The sequence below is a fragment of the Benincasa hispida genome, chromosome 9, assembly GCF_027475165.1.
Source record: "Benincasa hispida cultivar pf3 chromosome 9, pf3_genome.v1.1, whole genome shotgun sequence".
Taxonomy (NCBI): domain Eukaryota; kingdom Viridiplantae; phylum Streptophyta; class Magnoliopsida; order Cucurbitales; family Cucurbitaceae; genus Benincasa; species Benincasa hispida.
Genome location: NC_143486.1, coordinates 8,956,496 through 8,971,006, shown reverse-complemented (window position 1 = coordinate 8,971,006; position 14,511 = coordinate 8,956,496). Strand labels below are relative to the sequence as shown.

General features: G+C 42.3%; 1 non-coding gene across 1 annotated transcript; it reads right to left on the bottom strand.

Annotated features, from left to right (window-relative positions):
• Window positions 1-452: 452 nt before the first annotated feature.
• On the bottom strand, window positions 453-556 carry LOC120087474 (small nucleolar RNA R71). Its single transcript, XR_005484615.1, has one exon. It is a non-coding gene; the product is annotated as a small nucleolar RNA R71 (small nucleolar RNA).
• Window positions 557-14,511: the final 13,955 nt, after the last annotated feature.

Below are 14,511 nucleotides of genomic sequence, written 5' to 3'. Positions count from 1 at the left end.
AGCGGACGAACAAGCGAACCATAACTTAGCTCAACAGCTAGCCCGCTGTGCAAAATCCTATCATAATGGCAAACAGTAGTACGCGTCCCATGCGGGAGTATGTGTCTCCTGGGTTGTATGATTTCTCAATAGGGATCATATATCCAACACCAGATGGGACAAGATTTGAGATGAAATTTGTGATATTACAAATGCTCCAAACAGCTGGACAATTTGAGGGTGCTCGGGGAGAGGACCCTCACGCCCACATGAAACATTTCCTGGAGACGTGCAACTCGTTTGTGATTCTTGGAATCACTCCAGAAGCTATCAGGTTATCTTTATTCTCAAATTCTCTACGTGACGATGCATAGCAATGGGTAAGTACTTTAGAGCCTAGAGAGATAACGACCTGGGAAAAGTTGATGGAGAAATTCATGCAGAAATACTTCCCACCCACCACAAACGCAAGGAGGCGGAAAGAGATCATGAACTTCGAGCAAGAAGAAGCTGAAACCTTGAGTGCCGCATGGGAGCGCTTTAAAGAATTAGTCAAGAATTGCCTCAATCATGGATTACCGTTAACCATCAGATGGAGACTTTCTATGGAAGATTAAACAGAGCGTCTCAAATGGCAGCCAATGCAGCTGCAGCTGGCGGTATCATGGACAAATCTTATAATGAAGCTAAGGAAATACTGGACCGCATAGCCAAGCATAATATGGAATGGGTGGATGACACTTACGACGCAAGAGCAGAAAAGAAGAGACGATCTCAGAATGTGAATTCTATTGACTCTAACGCAATAGCCACGCTCTCTGCAAAAGTGGCTACTATGACAAACCTTTTGCAGAATATGTCATTGGGAAACACATCAAACTCGAAAAAGGTAAATCAGGTAGAAACATGCGTACAATCCATGGTTAGCTGTGTGGGCTGTGAAGATCCCCATTCCTATTCTGATTGCCCACAAAATCCACAATCGATATGTTTTATTAAAAATAACCCATTCTCAAACATATATAATCCCGGATGGAGGAACCATCCAAATTTCTCTTAGGCAGATAAACAACTGGAGCCACACCACCCAGGGGTAAACCAGCAGCAAAGGTAAGGACCGCCGCCTGGATTCCAGCCAATGCAGCAGCCGCACCAACAATCCTTTAATAGAGGAGGTCATGCGTCGAGTTCAGCATCTCTGCTTGAAAACCTCTTGAAGGAGTATATCGCCTAGAACGACGCATTGCTAAAAAGCCAGGCGTCTTCCATCAGAACTCTGGAGATACAGGTGGGGCAGATTGTGAATGAGTTGAAAAATCGGTAGCCAAGAGTCTTGTCCAGCAACACGGAAACCCCAGGGAATATCAACAGAGTAGAAGAGTTGACGCAGGAGGATGGCACAAATACATTCAAGGTAAATAGGCAAAGAGTGAAGCCCTACTTTAAAGATGGTGTAGAACGATAGAAGTCATCCCTCGTATTACGCAAAGCCAACTGAGGCTTGCGTCCAAGTATCCCTGCGTTTACATCGACACACATTCTAGGGACGCTTCTTCTACCTTCATTTCTTTTGCATTATGTATTTTATGACTGCGTTTATGTTTACTCTGATTGTTTGCTTGTCTTTGCATTACATTTTAAGTTGATTGATGATTGTTATTGCTTTCTTATTTAAGAGATTTATTTATTTTAAATAATAAAAAAAATAATGTGTACAACTGGAAGAAGCTTAGGATGGGAATAAAACTAACGCGTTGGACTTAAGCCAACGCATGGCCCAAACCGAAAGGACGCATCTCGAAAACACAAAGCACTCGATTGCCTAGAAACCCTAGGCACGTCCTTCTGTCTGCCTAATAAATGAGGATGTCAGGCGCCGCCTGACGTCACCACATTCTCTCCCCCAGACCTATAAAATGCAAACCTTTGTAATCTCTTCTTCTTCCATCTTCTTCAATCCTACTTCGAAAAAAAAAACCCTAGCTCCCAAAACTTTACCTCCCTTCGATCAAGTTCGTTACTCCAGTAATCCTTCGGCAACAATGTCTTCAGCATCTGACAGCCAAAACCAAACAATGAGCTACGGAGCCATGTCGTCGGTAAGTTCCTTCTCATCTTCTTCTACTTTAATGTCGCCCCCTCTAAACCCTCGCCGAACCTCAAAAACCCCCTTTCCGACCAAGCCTTCGCACTGTGGATCTTCCTCCACACCCCAGCGACCATCTCGGTCGAAACCCATAGAAACCATCACAAATCCGAAATCCTCTAAAACCCACCAAAAACCCAATACCGCCGCCAAACCTAAACCTAAAACTCCCACCAAACCGAGGCGATAACGCCCTCTTCCGCCGTAGCTGCCGAGAAACCCTACACACAGCCCGCTCCACCACAATTTATTCGAAATATTACGTCGGTGGGTGCGACACATGACCCTATTCCCACTCATGTTCACACTGCACCATCGCTCGCAGTGTGTCCACTTCCCCCATTATCCATCCAACCCTTAGCCACGATTTACCCCATTAAACCAGAAGGAGCTAGCCAACCCTTCCACCGCCTTCACCCATTATCATTTCATCTCCCGAGTCGTCGCATACCCCATCCAGCACCCCACCAATCACTCTTCTCAGGCCCAACTCTGATAGTTCTGTGTCAGAGCGAAATAGCACAGAACTTGCAGAATTGGCTTGAAGAGATGAGTAAGAAGTTTTTTGAGCGATTTTGGCAAGTTTGAATCAGGGCCAAGTCGAAGAGGAACAAGTGATGCGTCTTAACCCAACCGACGCATCACATGAAATTGATGAAGCGGAGCATTATGCGATGATGCTTGAAGCAGAGTTGGAAGAAGAAGAAGAAAGAGAAAGGGAAGTTGGCCCGGATGCATCGCAACCTTGCCAATCTGACACGGATGAAGGGCCATTGAAAGGAAGGAGAATGATGAGAAAAAGGAAATTAATTTTGGAGGATGAAGAAAAACAGTTCCCATCTGGTCCTGAGGGTGCAACGCATAAGAGCTGCTCAAGGTCTAGAGTATTGGAAAAGGAATTGAAGCAGTACCAACCTACACGACCAGGGCGAAGGAAGTCTACCCTCCAAAAAGAGTTGGAAAATGAATTAAGGGAGCTGACACGAGAAGCTAAAGAACACGAGGCGGGCAAACGCAAGGTAACTGACGCGTTACCTAAAAAGACCAAAGGGAGGAAGCGCCAGTTTAGTGACATCCTTGCCGAGAAGGGCTTCTTCCCCGAGCGCAACCCATTGCCGCATATATAACCGAAACTGTGGATGCAATGGGCTGGGGTCAACTATGCGTTGGGCATACGAGGATTTGACCCAACCTTGTCCGCTAATTTTATAACAGTGAGTTTGATATGGAGAGAAATACGACGTTCGTTGAAGGTGTTTTGATGTGCTTCTCAGCTGACAAAATTAATGAAGTGTTCAATATTGCAAGTAACTCAGACGCAGAGGGAAATCGCATCTTGGAACATCCAACTCCAAGCCAGATAGAAGATGCGTTAAGAGTAGTGGCCAAACCTGGAAGCACATGGCAAACATCAAGAAATAGAGTAAAGATCTTAGCTTTCAGGAATCTGAAACTAGACACAAACTTATGGTATTATTTGATTAAGAAAAGCATTATGCCTACAACGCATGATGAAACATTATCAAAAGAACACGTCCTGGCCACTTACTGTATCATGCAGCACATTCCTCTAGACGTAGGGAGGATAATAAGGGACCAGATCAAAGCCATTAAAGCGAAACCATGAGGACAACTTTATTTCCCTTAGTTGATCTGTGCGTTGTGTGAACGCAGAGGCATCCCTCTGGGGGATGATTATGAGGAAATTGATGGTCTGATGGATATCAAGTTAATCAGGCATCTTCTTCGCGGTTCGCCACACCAGTTTGCCCTACCTTGCAAGGACGCGACAGCCAGACCTCGACCCTCCTAACGTGCCCCAAAAGAAGATGCGTCCGGGTGATTGAACACAGCGATGAAGCTTTGGAAAATGAAGATTACGAAGCGGAGCATGCTTTTACTGATGAAGAAGCGTGGCCAGACGTAAACATCCCTCTCCCAAACTCACCTTTGGCCTCGCAAGAAGGGATTCTTGATCCAACGCAACACGAGACCACAAATTTAGATCAAGAAATCCCTAGCCCCTTCCTTCTCCCTTACCAACTCCAATTCCAACTTTTGTACCGCCTCCAATTATTTTTTAACCAACTGGGTTAGGGTCAAGCAACGCAGGAAATATTGAAGACCCAGTTGAAAGAGCTGAAGAGCCAACATTGCCACAACCACGCATTGATCTTGACGAGTTGAAACCTTTCATTAGCGATCAACTCAGACCACTGGCTGCATCCATTGAAACTCTTCAACAACAAATTAGGGTTCTAAGCGATTACTTGTGGCAGCAAACAAGAAGAATGCAGGACCAGTTTGTCTACACAACGCAGTATATTAATCAAGTCCTGGTTGGAATGTTTGCCTTGCCACCGCTACCTGCTCACCTAAGGAACTCTATACACTTCATAAATGAAGACCCTGCAGAAGAACGTAGGGATGACGTGCCAACACAATAAATTTAGGGGTGTTGGCTACTTTGTTTTATTTATTAATCTTTTTTATTTGTTTGTTATGTTTGTTTATTCCATTACTGAGTTATCCAATGAAATGAATGAAATTTCTATCATTTTTCATCCTTGCGTTTGTCCTTAGCATACATTTTTTGTTCTTTAGCTATTTTTCTCGTCTTGTGCTTTGTTTTACCTCAATGATATTAGTAATATGAAATTTATAAGTATAGAGTAGGCGTTAGGAAAATCAACAAAGCCTAAACTTTTCTGAAAAGTCTACATGTTTTCTTTCTAACACATGCAAGCTTTAAATCAAAACTCATTTCGAAATTTTGTTTCTCTTTTAGCAATGAGGATTTAGCTGATCTCCAAAATTTGGGGATGAGGAAAATCCGAGTTAAGGCGCATTCATCAAGTACATCAAAAAGAAAGGAAACAAAATAGAAAGATGATCAATGCAAACTCCTCTATCGATACTTTAAAAGAAAACCTCAAATTGGCATGAGTTAAAAATTGGAACAGGAACTTAGCCGTAGTTGGATGCTTGCATGACACCCGTGGGGGCAAGCCAAAATGAAAGTGGGACACCTGGAACAACGCATGGGTAACCGAAAATTTATACTTTTTCTTTTAACCGGCATCTATTTTAAAAGCATCTAACGCATTGCTGGTTTAGAAAAAACGAGAATGTTTTAAGAAACGAAAGGAGTAGCTGACAAAAGGGCACCTGAAATAAAACATTCTTCCTTTTAGAAAAGAATCAACCTGCGTTGCATTTTCCAAATTCCAGTCTCAAGCTTATAAGTGAATATGATGAGAGGTGAACTCTACATACTAAAGACAATGGAGATAACAAGAATTATTTGTGGAATGCTCGAGGACAAGCATTGGTCAAATTTAGGGGTTTGATAACTTATAGAAATACAAGTTATTGTGGCTCAAAAGTTGGAACAATTAGGGTCTTTAATGATAAAATCTCGTCATTTTTAGAGAAAACGCATGGAATTACTCGAACACTATCAAACTCATGAAAAAGAATGTTTATTGCTAAAATACTGCGGCACTAACACATGATATTGCAGGATCTCAGCAAAAGTCTAACGCATGATTAAGAAAAGTGTCGCAGGCAAAGTCTAACGCATGGGGCATGCGTCGAAGGTATTCAACGCAAGGAAGATTCATTGATTCAGGCTGTTTGTGTCAAATCACCACTTGCAAGCATGGGCATCTACAACGGGTGGCATCTAAAAAGCATCTGAGTGTCAGCGGCTGACCAGGGTATGGAATTTAATGCTGCCCATCATCAAGTTGGAGAAGACCGACGCCTATAAATAAAAGAAATCCCACCAGATGAACGAATCCTTTTGATCTTAATCTTTTAGCTCATTGCATAATTCTGAAATTTTGAGATCGTAGAGCTGTGTTGTGGTGTCGAGAAGAACAAGAGGGAAGAGAACCACCACCATCGTCGATCGAGGAGCGGAGAAAGTTGAGCTCGAGAGAGACATTTCTTCCAATTCTTCCATAAGTGGTTGTACACGAACTAGAATTGAGCCAAAGAGGACAAGAGATTGTACTCTGTGGCTTGACTCTTTTCATTTCATCCTACTTACCGATTTCATCTTTTCAGTTGATTAAGTGTTGTTTTTGTAAAGACAATCAGTTTCTTTATAAATTCACATATTTGATCTATCATACTTCGCCATTGTTTATTTCTTGTTTTATGTTGGATGCATCTATAACTTCATGCAAAATTCCATTTCAAAGCTTAAGCCAACTAAATCAATTGGTAAAAGCAGCTTTAGCTTAAATTATTCGAGAGAATAAGTAAGCCAGCATCAAGTTAGAAATGCGAGTACATCTAGAGATAGACGCACTGGTGTTTTATTGCATCTTGTGATTGACGCATACATCCTAGAGATAGGTATTGTATGATATTCGCATTGAGAAATGCCGAATAGAGTCTAACGCATAAACGAAGATAAACAAGTCATCTCATTTGCCTCATATTCTTGTTCGTGTACATCTAACTTAGATCGACGCATATCACTTGCATCAAACTCCATTTTCCACATGACCCCTTATCCTGTACTTGACTCGTTTGTATCTTCTTACACACACACAGAGCAGCTTAGTGGATGATGCCAATCCACTATGATACAAGCCATTTAATCACTATGATTTCCTTACCTATGACAAAGCTAATGTTTCTCATAAACTTATCTCTTATATCAAAGATTCTTGTGGCCTTTAAATCAACAAAAACTTCCTCATGCACCCATCACCAACAATCTTTAGCTATACTTCACCTTTCCAATAGCCGCATCTCGCGTGTGTTTTATTAGTTCAAAATTTTCTAGTGGGATTCATTTATCTATTAAGCACATATTAAATATATAGTTGAGTTTTTCTTTCTTTCTTCTACATGTTCAGACATGGGTAGGGGATCAAATACCTTTCATTGGATTACTACTCTTTATATAATTTGATGAAAGTGTTTTTACAGTACTTATGTACATTCAAAATGGTATAAGATTTATTAGTCGCATTATGGTGACTTGTTTAACTAAAAGTTGTTGCAAATATACTATTTCTTTTAGAATAGATGATATTATTATACAACAAGAAGAAGGATCTCACAGCCCAGGATCAGGGCATCAAAGTAACAAAGCACATGCAAAGATAGGGTAATAAAATGCAAACAAAGCCAACAAGAAAAGACCTGAGCAAACCAAACATAACGTAAAAAACCCCCAAAACACTAGGGAGAAAGCCAAAGAAGAGAAACCAAAATCCTACAATAAGGGACAACAGCAAAACAGAGAGCAACAGCAAGTTCAAAGAGAAGAAAAAAAATTGTAAACATGCTAGATAAGACCAAGAAGATCAACCCGCCAGGAAGTAGCTCGAGCACGAACTGTAGAGACCATAAGGTGAAACAAAGCAAACACCGCCCTCGAACGACCTCCATGCAGCTGTCGATTACGCTCCTGCCAGATGTCGTAGATGGAAGCACGCCAGAATACATGGAACAACTTACTACACACCCCTTACCCGACCCCACTCAACACAACCAACTCAACTCGACATCCCAACCCGCCACCCGATACAACAAACCCAACTGACGCAACATACCAGACCATACCTCTCTCCTAAACCCACACTCAAAAAATAAATGATCCCAAAACTCTATACCTTCCCCACACAGAAGACACCCCCCCTCCCCCCTGACAACACACCCCAACTTCTCAACCAATCCTACGTACCCAACCTGTCCCTCATAGATAACCACGCACAGAAGAAGTGGCACGGAATATCACCCCCTGCCCACAAAATACTAGCCCAAAACACCTTAGGACGATCAGGACGCAAACTCTCCCATGCACTTCCGATAGAAAACCGCCCACTAGCACCCGGCTCCCAAACCTAATAATCCTCTTCTTTCACCCTAGGCCCCACTGCCTAAATAAGACCCTAGATCTTAAGCAACTCCCAAGTCACTATAGGCCACCTCCAACCTCCCTTACTATCTAAGAACTCCGACAACCGCGCCTCCAAACTAATTCCTACATCATAAACAACCGTAGACCCATATGAATCCAAAATTGCACCCCCCGGCAACGTGGATCCCACCAAACAAAAAAAGACCGTCCATCGCCGATCATTAAACGAACAAGATGCGTGAATCTATCTCTACAACACAAGATAGCCCTCAAGCACCAAGACCTCCAATCCTCACTTCGAACAACCCATAGAGACCGCCCACGCAAAACATACGCCTCCACCCATGCCACCCATAATGAACTCGATTTAATTAAGAGAAGCCAGAGCAGCTTCATTATAGCACCTTGATTCCATGAAGCCACATGTTTCTCACCCAACCCCCCATTCCCCCCTCAACGACAAGCACACCACACTTCCCTTCCATAAATAAAGACGTAACAGATGGTCAACCTCATGAGTTACACACACAGGCAACACAAAGATGTTACACCAAAACACCTGAAAAAACTGTAAAACAGACCTAACAAGCTGCAACCTCCCAGCAAAAGAGAGAGATAGCGTCGCCCAACTTCTAATACGAGCTGTAATCCTCTGTATTAAAGGCACACAATCCACAACCCTCAACCGATCAGCCAATAATGGTAACCCCAGATACCTAACAGGCAGCGAACCAAGAGAGAATCCCATAAACGCAGCTAATTCTTCTACCTCACCAGGCTCCACACCTGCAACAAACATGGAACTCTTCCCAACATTTGCAACTAACCCAAACAATCTTGCGAAATCTGCCAGGACTTACCTCACAAACTCCAAAGAATCTCTTTCAACTGCACAGAAAATCATCAAATCATTTGCAAAAACCAAATGAGTCAGGCCAACATGCTCACACCGATCATGGTACCTAAATTACACATGAGGTTTATTCAACAACCTACACAAGACCTCCATCACCATCACAAACAAAAAATGAGACAACGGATCCCTATGCCTCAACACCTTCCTACCAGGAAAAAAAAACCCCTCAAGGGAACAATTAATCATCACAGAGAACGTAGTGACGTAACACAAGCCCTCACCCAACTGACAAACTGAAGGGGCGTACCTATAGCCAGCAACACACCAAACAGAAAATCCCAATTGACCGAATCGTATGCCTTCTGAAGATCTACCTTCAACATACAACGTGGATTTCTTCTGCCCTTCTTGTAGCCCCCCACAAGCTCCTGACAGAATAAAATTTTATCGAAAATTGACCTACCAAGAACAAACACAGACTGGTTACCACTGATGAAAGAAGGCGACCACAACCTCAATCTCTCAGCTAAGATCCTCGAGATACACTTATACACAATATTGTAACAAGAAATAGGGCAAAACTCTTCCATACGTTCAACTCCCCACCTCTTTGAGATAAGAGTAATAGTAGTAGAATTAACTCCTCTAGGCAGGTAACAGGACTAAAAAAAGTTCAGCACAACATCATAGAAATCATCCCCAACCACACTCCATGCAGCTCTATAAAAATCCACCGAAAATCCATTAGGCCCAGGAGCCTTCCTAGACTTCATCGATAATAAAGCCTTCTGAATCTCATCCCAACTCACTAAACTACCAAGCGCCTCCATCCCCTCCTCGGACCAGCTGAATTGCACAATATCCCCAATCCGGGCAGTAAGATCCCTATACCTTAATGGCTGAGACCCCAAACTACCTCGAAAGAACTCAACCACCACCCCTGCTACTCTATCATGTATCGTTTGGCGCGTCCACCCAGCATTCACAACCGTAAATAAACAACTGCAACTACGACGAGATCAAACACAACGATGGAAAAAAGTCGTGTTCATATCCTCTAACTCCAGCCACCTCACCCTGGCCTTCTGCCGTAGCGACGCCTCCTCAAATCTAGCTACTAACTAGAACACCTCAGTGGCCCGAGCCGCCTCTGCACATACCGACTTTGAGTGAAGATCCCTCTCCACCTCAGCCTGAGCAGCCTCCATAATCTGCCTAGCCACCTGCACCTCCTCAGATAACATAGAGATACGCCTACCAAACGATGCACGTAAAACCCACTTCACTGCCTTCAAATTTCGCACAAAGCTAACAATGGGAGACACATCCTCTAACCTTCTCCACACTGACTTGATAGTATCAATAAAACCATCAGCCTTCACCCAATGAGAAAAAAAGTGAAACGTAAGAGGTGGCCTACTCATCATCTCCCCCGTAGAAACCAGAAGAGGGCTATGTTCAGAAATCTCCCATTGACCAACCCTAACCTCCAATTACGGAAAAGCTACCTTCCACGCCTTATTAGACAAACAGCGATACAACCGGCATAAGATACCATTCCAAATTTTACTAGTCCAAGTAAACCAGTTACCTGTCACACCCAACTCAACCAGATCCGCCTCCAACAATGTCCCATCAAACTCCTTCATCTCCCTCAAGCTAGGGCAACCTCCAAAATTCTCCGAACTACTACGAATAGCATTAAAATCCCCAGAACAACTCCAGGAAGCTGCCATGAGGCACACATATCAATCAAATGAGACCACAAGTTCCTCCTTTCACTCACGTGATTTGAGGCATACACAACACCAATATGAACCCTGGCACTAGATACAATATCCTCCAAGGTTCCAGAAATGAACTGATCCCCACTAACATCTATAAGAAAATCATAGACACTTTTCCGCCACATCACCCAGATCCTCCCAACTCCCCTCTCACTATAACTACACATACACCTCCAAGCATCACCAAACCTTTCCACCACCATATCAAAGTTCTCGCAACAACCCTTGTCTCAAGCAAACAACAAAAAGTAATAGAGGAGGAAGCCAGGAAGTCTACCACCACTCTACACTTGAAAGGGTCATTCAATCCCCTAACATTCCAAGAACACCAAATCATGAATCTTGCAAGAAATCACACCTACCACCTCCCACTGGGCTTCGCCCAAACTTCCGAACATCCCCTCCATAATAGACAACGGATCAGGATCTGTCTACACTAAAGCCAATGCCAACGAGTCTCCCCCCTCATCACACAAAACTTCAAACTGATTACGTTCGTCAACATGCTTTATAAAACCCGTAATTCTAGGGAACCCATAAACTACTCTACTCCTCAAGGGCGTCGAACCCGGTGACCTACTATCACCCCTGTGCCCTACCCCTCCTCTATCACGCCGACAACGACTAACCATAGTAAACTCGTCGTCACTCCTCGCACCTCTATTCCCAACCATTGGGCTAACTTCTCTCCTACCAATTCCCAAATCCTACCCCTTCCTCACACTCTCATGTCCCCCATTCTCCCCCAAATACCCCACATTAACTGCCACAATACACAATTCCTAACCCTTTGCCACACCTTGTTTCTCACACACAGCCCCAGTATGCCCAAAGGAACCACAACAAGCACATCTACGAGGTTTCCACTCATACACTACTGGAATAATAAACTCCGGATCCCACATTCTAATAGTGACTGAAGAGGGCAATAACGAATCACCATCTACCTGAACACAAACCCTCGCATACAATAATCGTTGTCGCTCTCTTGTTGCAACATCAAAAGAGATTGGTTTAACCATGACACTGGTTTACACTGCTAAACCCCTATCCATCCACAACTTCAGGGGAACACGCTCCAGTTTAATCCAGATAGGAACAGAATAAAAAAAAAAAAGTTTTAGGACCAATACCTAGAGACCATTTTCGTAATAAGATGGGTTTGCCACCCAAGTGCCATGGACCATTCTCCAGCACCCAATCCCATGACTCGGCCTTCTGAAATTTAAAGATAATCAACCCGTTTTCCAACAAGGTATAGTTGGCATCTTTACACGTCCCCAAATTCTCTGAATAAGGCGATAAAACAGAATACGGGAGTTTGGCATCCATAAACTGACCGACCAAAGATTTCTCCCACAAACACACACCTGCATCAATAATCTCTTAAGGTTCAACAATAACTTTGACATTTTCAACCAAAGGGGGAATAAACTCTAAATTTCCCTTCAAATTTAACCCAAGGGCCGCCCATGAACTTTCTCCTTTCACACCGGAACCGGAACCAACTGAACCACCCCACTCCTTTAACCAGTTTGACTTTGGACCAAACCCCTCCGCTAAACCAGTTTTGAGGATCGACTCCTCCCTCTCACGAGAACTCCGCTCGTCTACCGAATGACCCTCGCTTCCAATAAGGCTAACCTGTGTGACCTTCTCATGGCCTAACTTCTGCCCCCTCGAGGCTCCCAACTCCGGCCCAGCACCACACGACCCACCCTCCAAAGCCTCCACACCTTTCGACCCTGTCCCTGCTCCCCCTACATCAGTCCACTCCCTTCACCCAGCCTTATCCCACTCCCAACAGGCCCATTTACCCCAACTCCCTCAAGGTTCAACCCAACACCCCTCATAACTCGGTTTTCTTTCGAGTTCCCAACACCCTTAAAACTCTTAGACATACTCCTCACATCTGGACCTCAACTCCACTCGAGCCCAAACTCTTCTGCCTAACCACTAGCCCAAACCTAAACCCATCTGGTTCATCCCTTTCAACCTAATTTTCTTCTGACTCTATGATCAACCCTTCGACCGCTGCTGGATCACCCACTGTCAACCCCTCCCCCCAACCCCACTTTGGCCACACTCCTCGTATCGGACCCTTCACCCTTCTCAGAACGACCAACATACATCCCAAAACCCTTTGCCTCCGAAGAACGAGCACTCAATCCCGAATCGATCTCCGATCTAATCAGATGAATGGGATGCTGAGCAACTCGACCTCCATTCATCTACTTCAATCTTAAAGGGGACCGCTTACACACCATCTAACCTTACCTTCTAACCTCACCGTCCACATATCTAAACTCGCACCGTCCTCTACTTCTTAAACTCACTGTCTGCTGATGACCATAATGACGAGAAACTACTATAAGTCTGCTACTCTGTGCCCTACCTTCTTACCCGTAAACCTGCTACCTTCTACCTACCCGACCGAACGTACCTGTCGCGGAATAGAAGACGGCGACCTTCTTACCGTTTACCTGCTACCCATAAGACGGCGACCTTCTTACCGTCGGAACGAAGACAATGACAGTAGCAGATGACGACCGAATAGGCGAAGATAACGACGACCGCACTGAAACGGCTACTAGCAACCCTCGGGAGATTGACCGCCTCGGGAGATCGACGTCGACAACAACAGATGCCTCGGGAGATTGACCACTGCTCGTCCGCAACCCTAACAATATTTAATGACTGATATTCATTGTCATTAATTCATTACAAATATAGTATTGTTCTTTATTTTTCCCTTAATTATTAAGGCGTCGTTTAATAACCATTTAATTTTTTTTTTGAAAATTGTGCTTATTTTATGATCACCATTTCTTTATAAAAATCTTGATCTCTCTTAAGGTAATTAGAAATTGAATTCTAAAAAATAACTTTATTTAGTTTTTAAAATTTGAAATTTTGAAAATTGTTGTTAGAAATTAAAATAGATGATTAAACAAAGTTACCAGCTCGTAAGTAAATTAAAGGTACTGTTTATAAGTTTAGTTTTCAAAAATTAAATAAAAAATTGTTATCAAACGGGAAGTAAGGTGTTGATTTGTTAATATTTACATGATATAAAGTACACTAGTTTATAAAATGTCACCAAATTGAGAATAACTGGGATAAAATACCATTTTGGTTATGTTACTTTGAAGTAATTTGTTCACTTTATTTTATTTCCTTGCATGTTATGATTTTGATACAATTTAATTTTAAATGACTAAAGTTAAGATTTATTAAAAATACATAGGTTAAAATTAGATATTTAAAAATACAAGGTCTAAAATTGAATAAGTCTCAAAGTAGAATCACCAAAATGGTGTTTTAATTATATGTTCGTTTTGAAAGAGTGTTATAATTGTTGTAAAATTTTAGAGTACAAGAGAATACGGATATGAAAAATATAATATAATAATAATATATAATATAATAAATAGCAAAAAAATATAAAATAATAAATATAGATATAGATATAAAATAAACAACTTAAATAAAATAAAGAAATAAAGAAAATATGAAAATCATAAAAATGTCTCTATTTTTCCCAAAAGTTTGGATTTCTCATCCATTTTTTCCATCCTATAAAATGCATAAATGACCACTATTTATAGGAGAATTGACATGTAAAATGTGGCTATTAGGATAGTAACCATGTATAAATTTGTGACATATGAAGTAATGTATTTAAGGACACATGGTTGGGATGGACATCTATATTATATAATATTTATAACAATAATTAATTTTATTAATTATGTTTGTTGATCTCACTATTTTGGGGGGTACAAATGCCAAAAATACCGAAACAGAAGTAGTTTTCATTGATTTTCCGTTCAGACGAACCGTTTTGAGCAAAATTTAG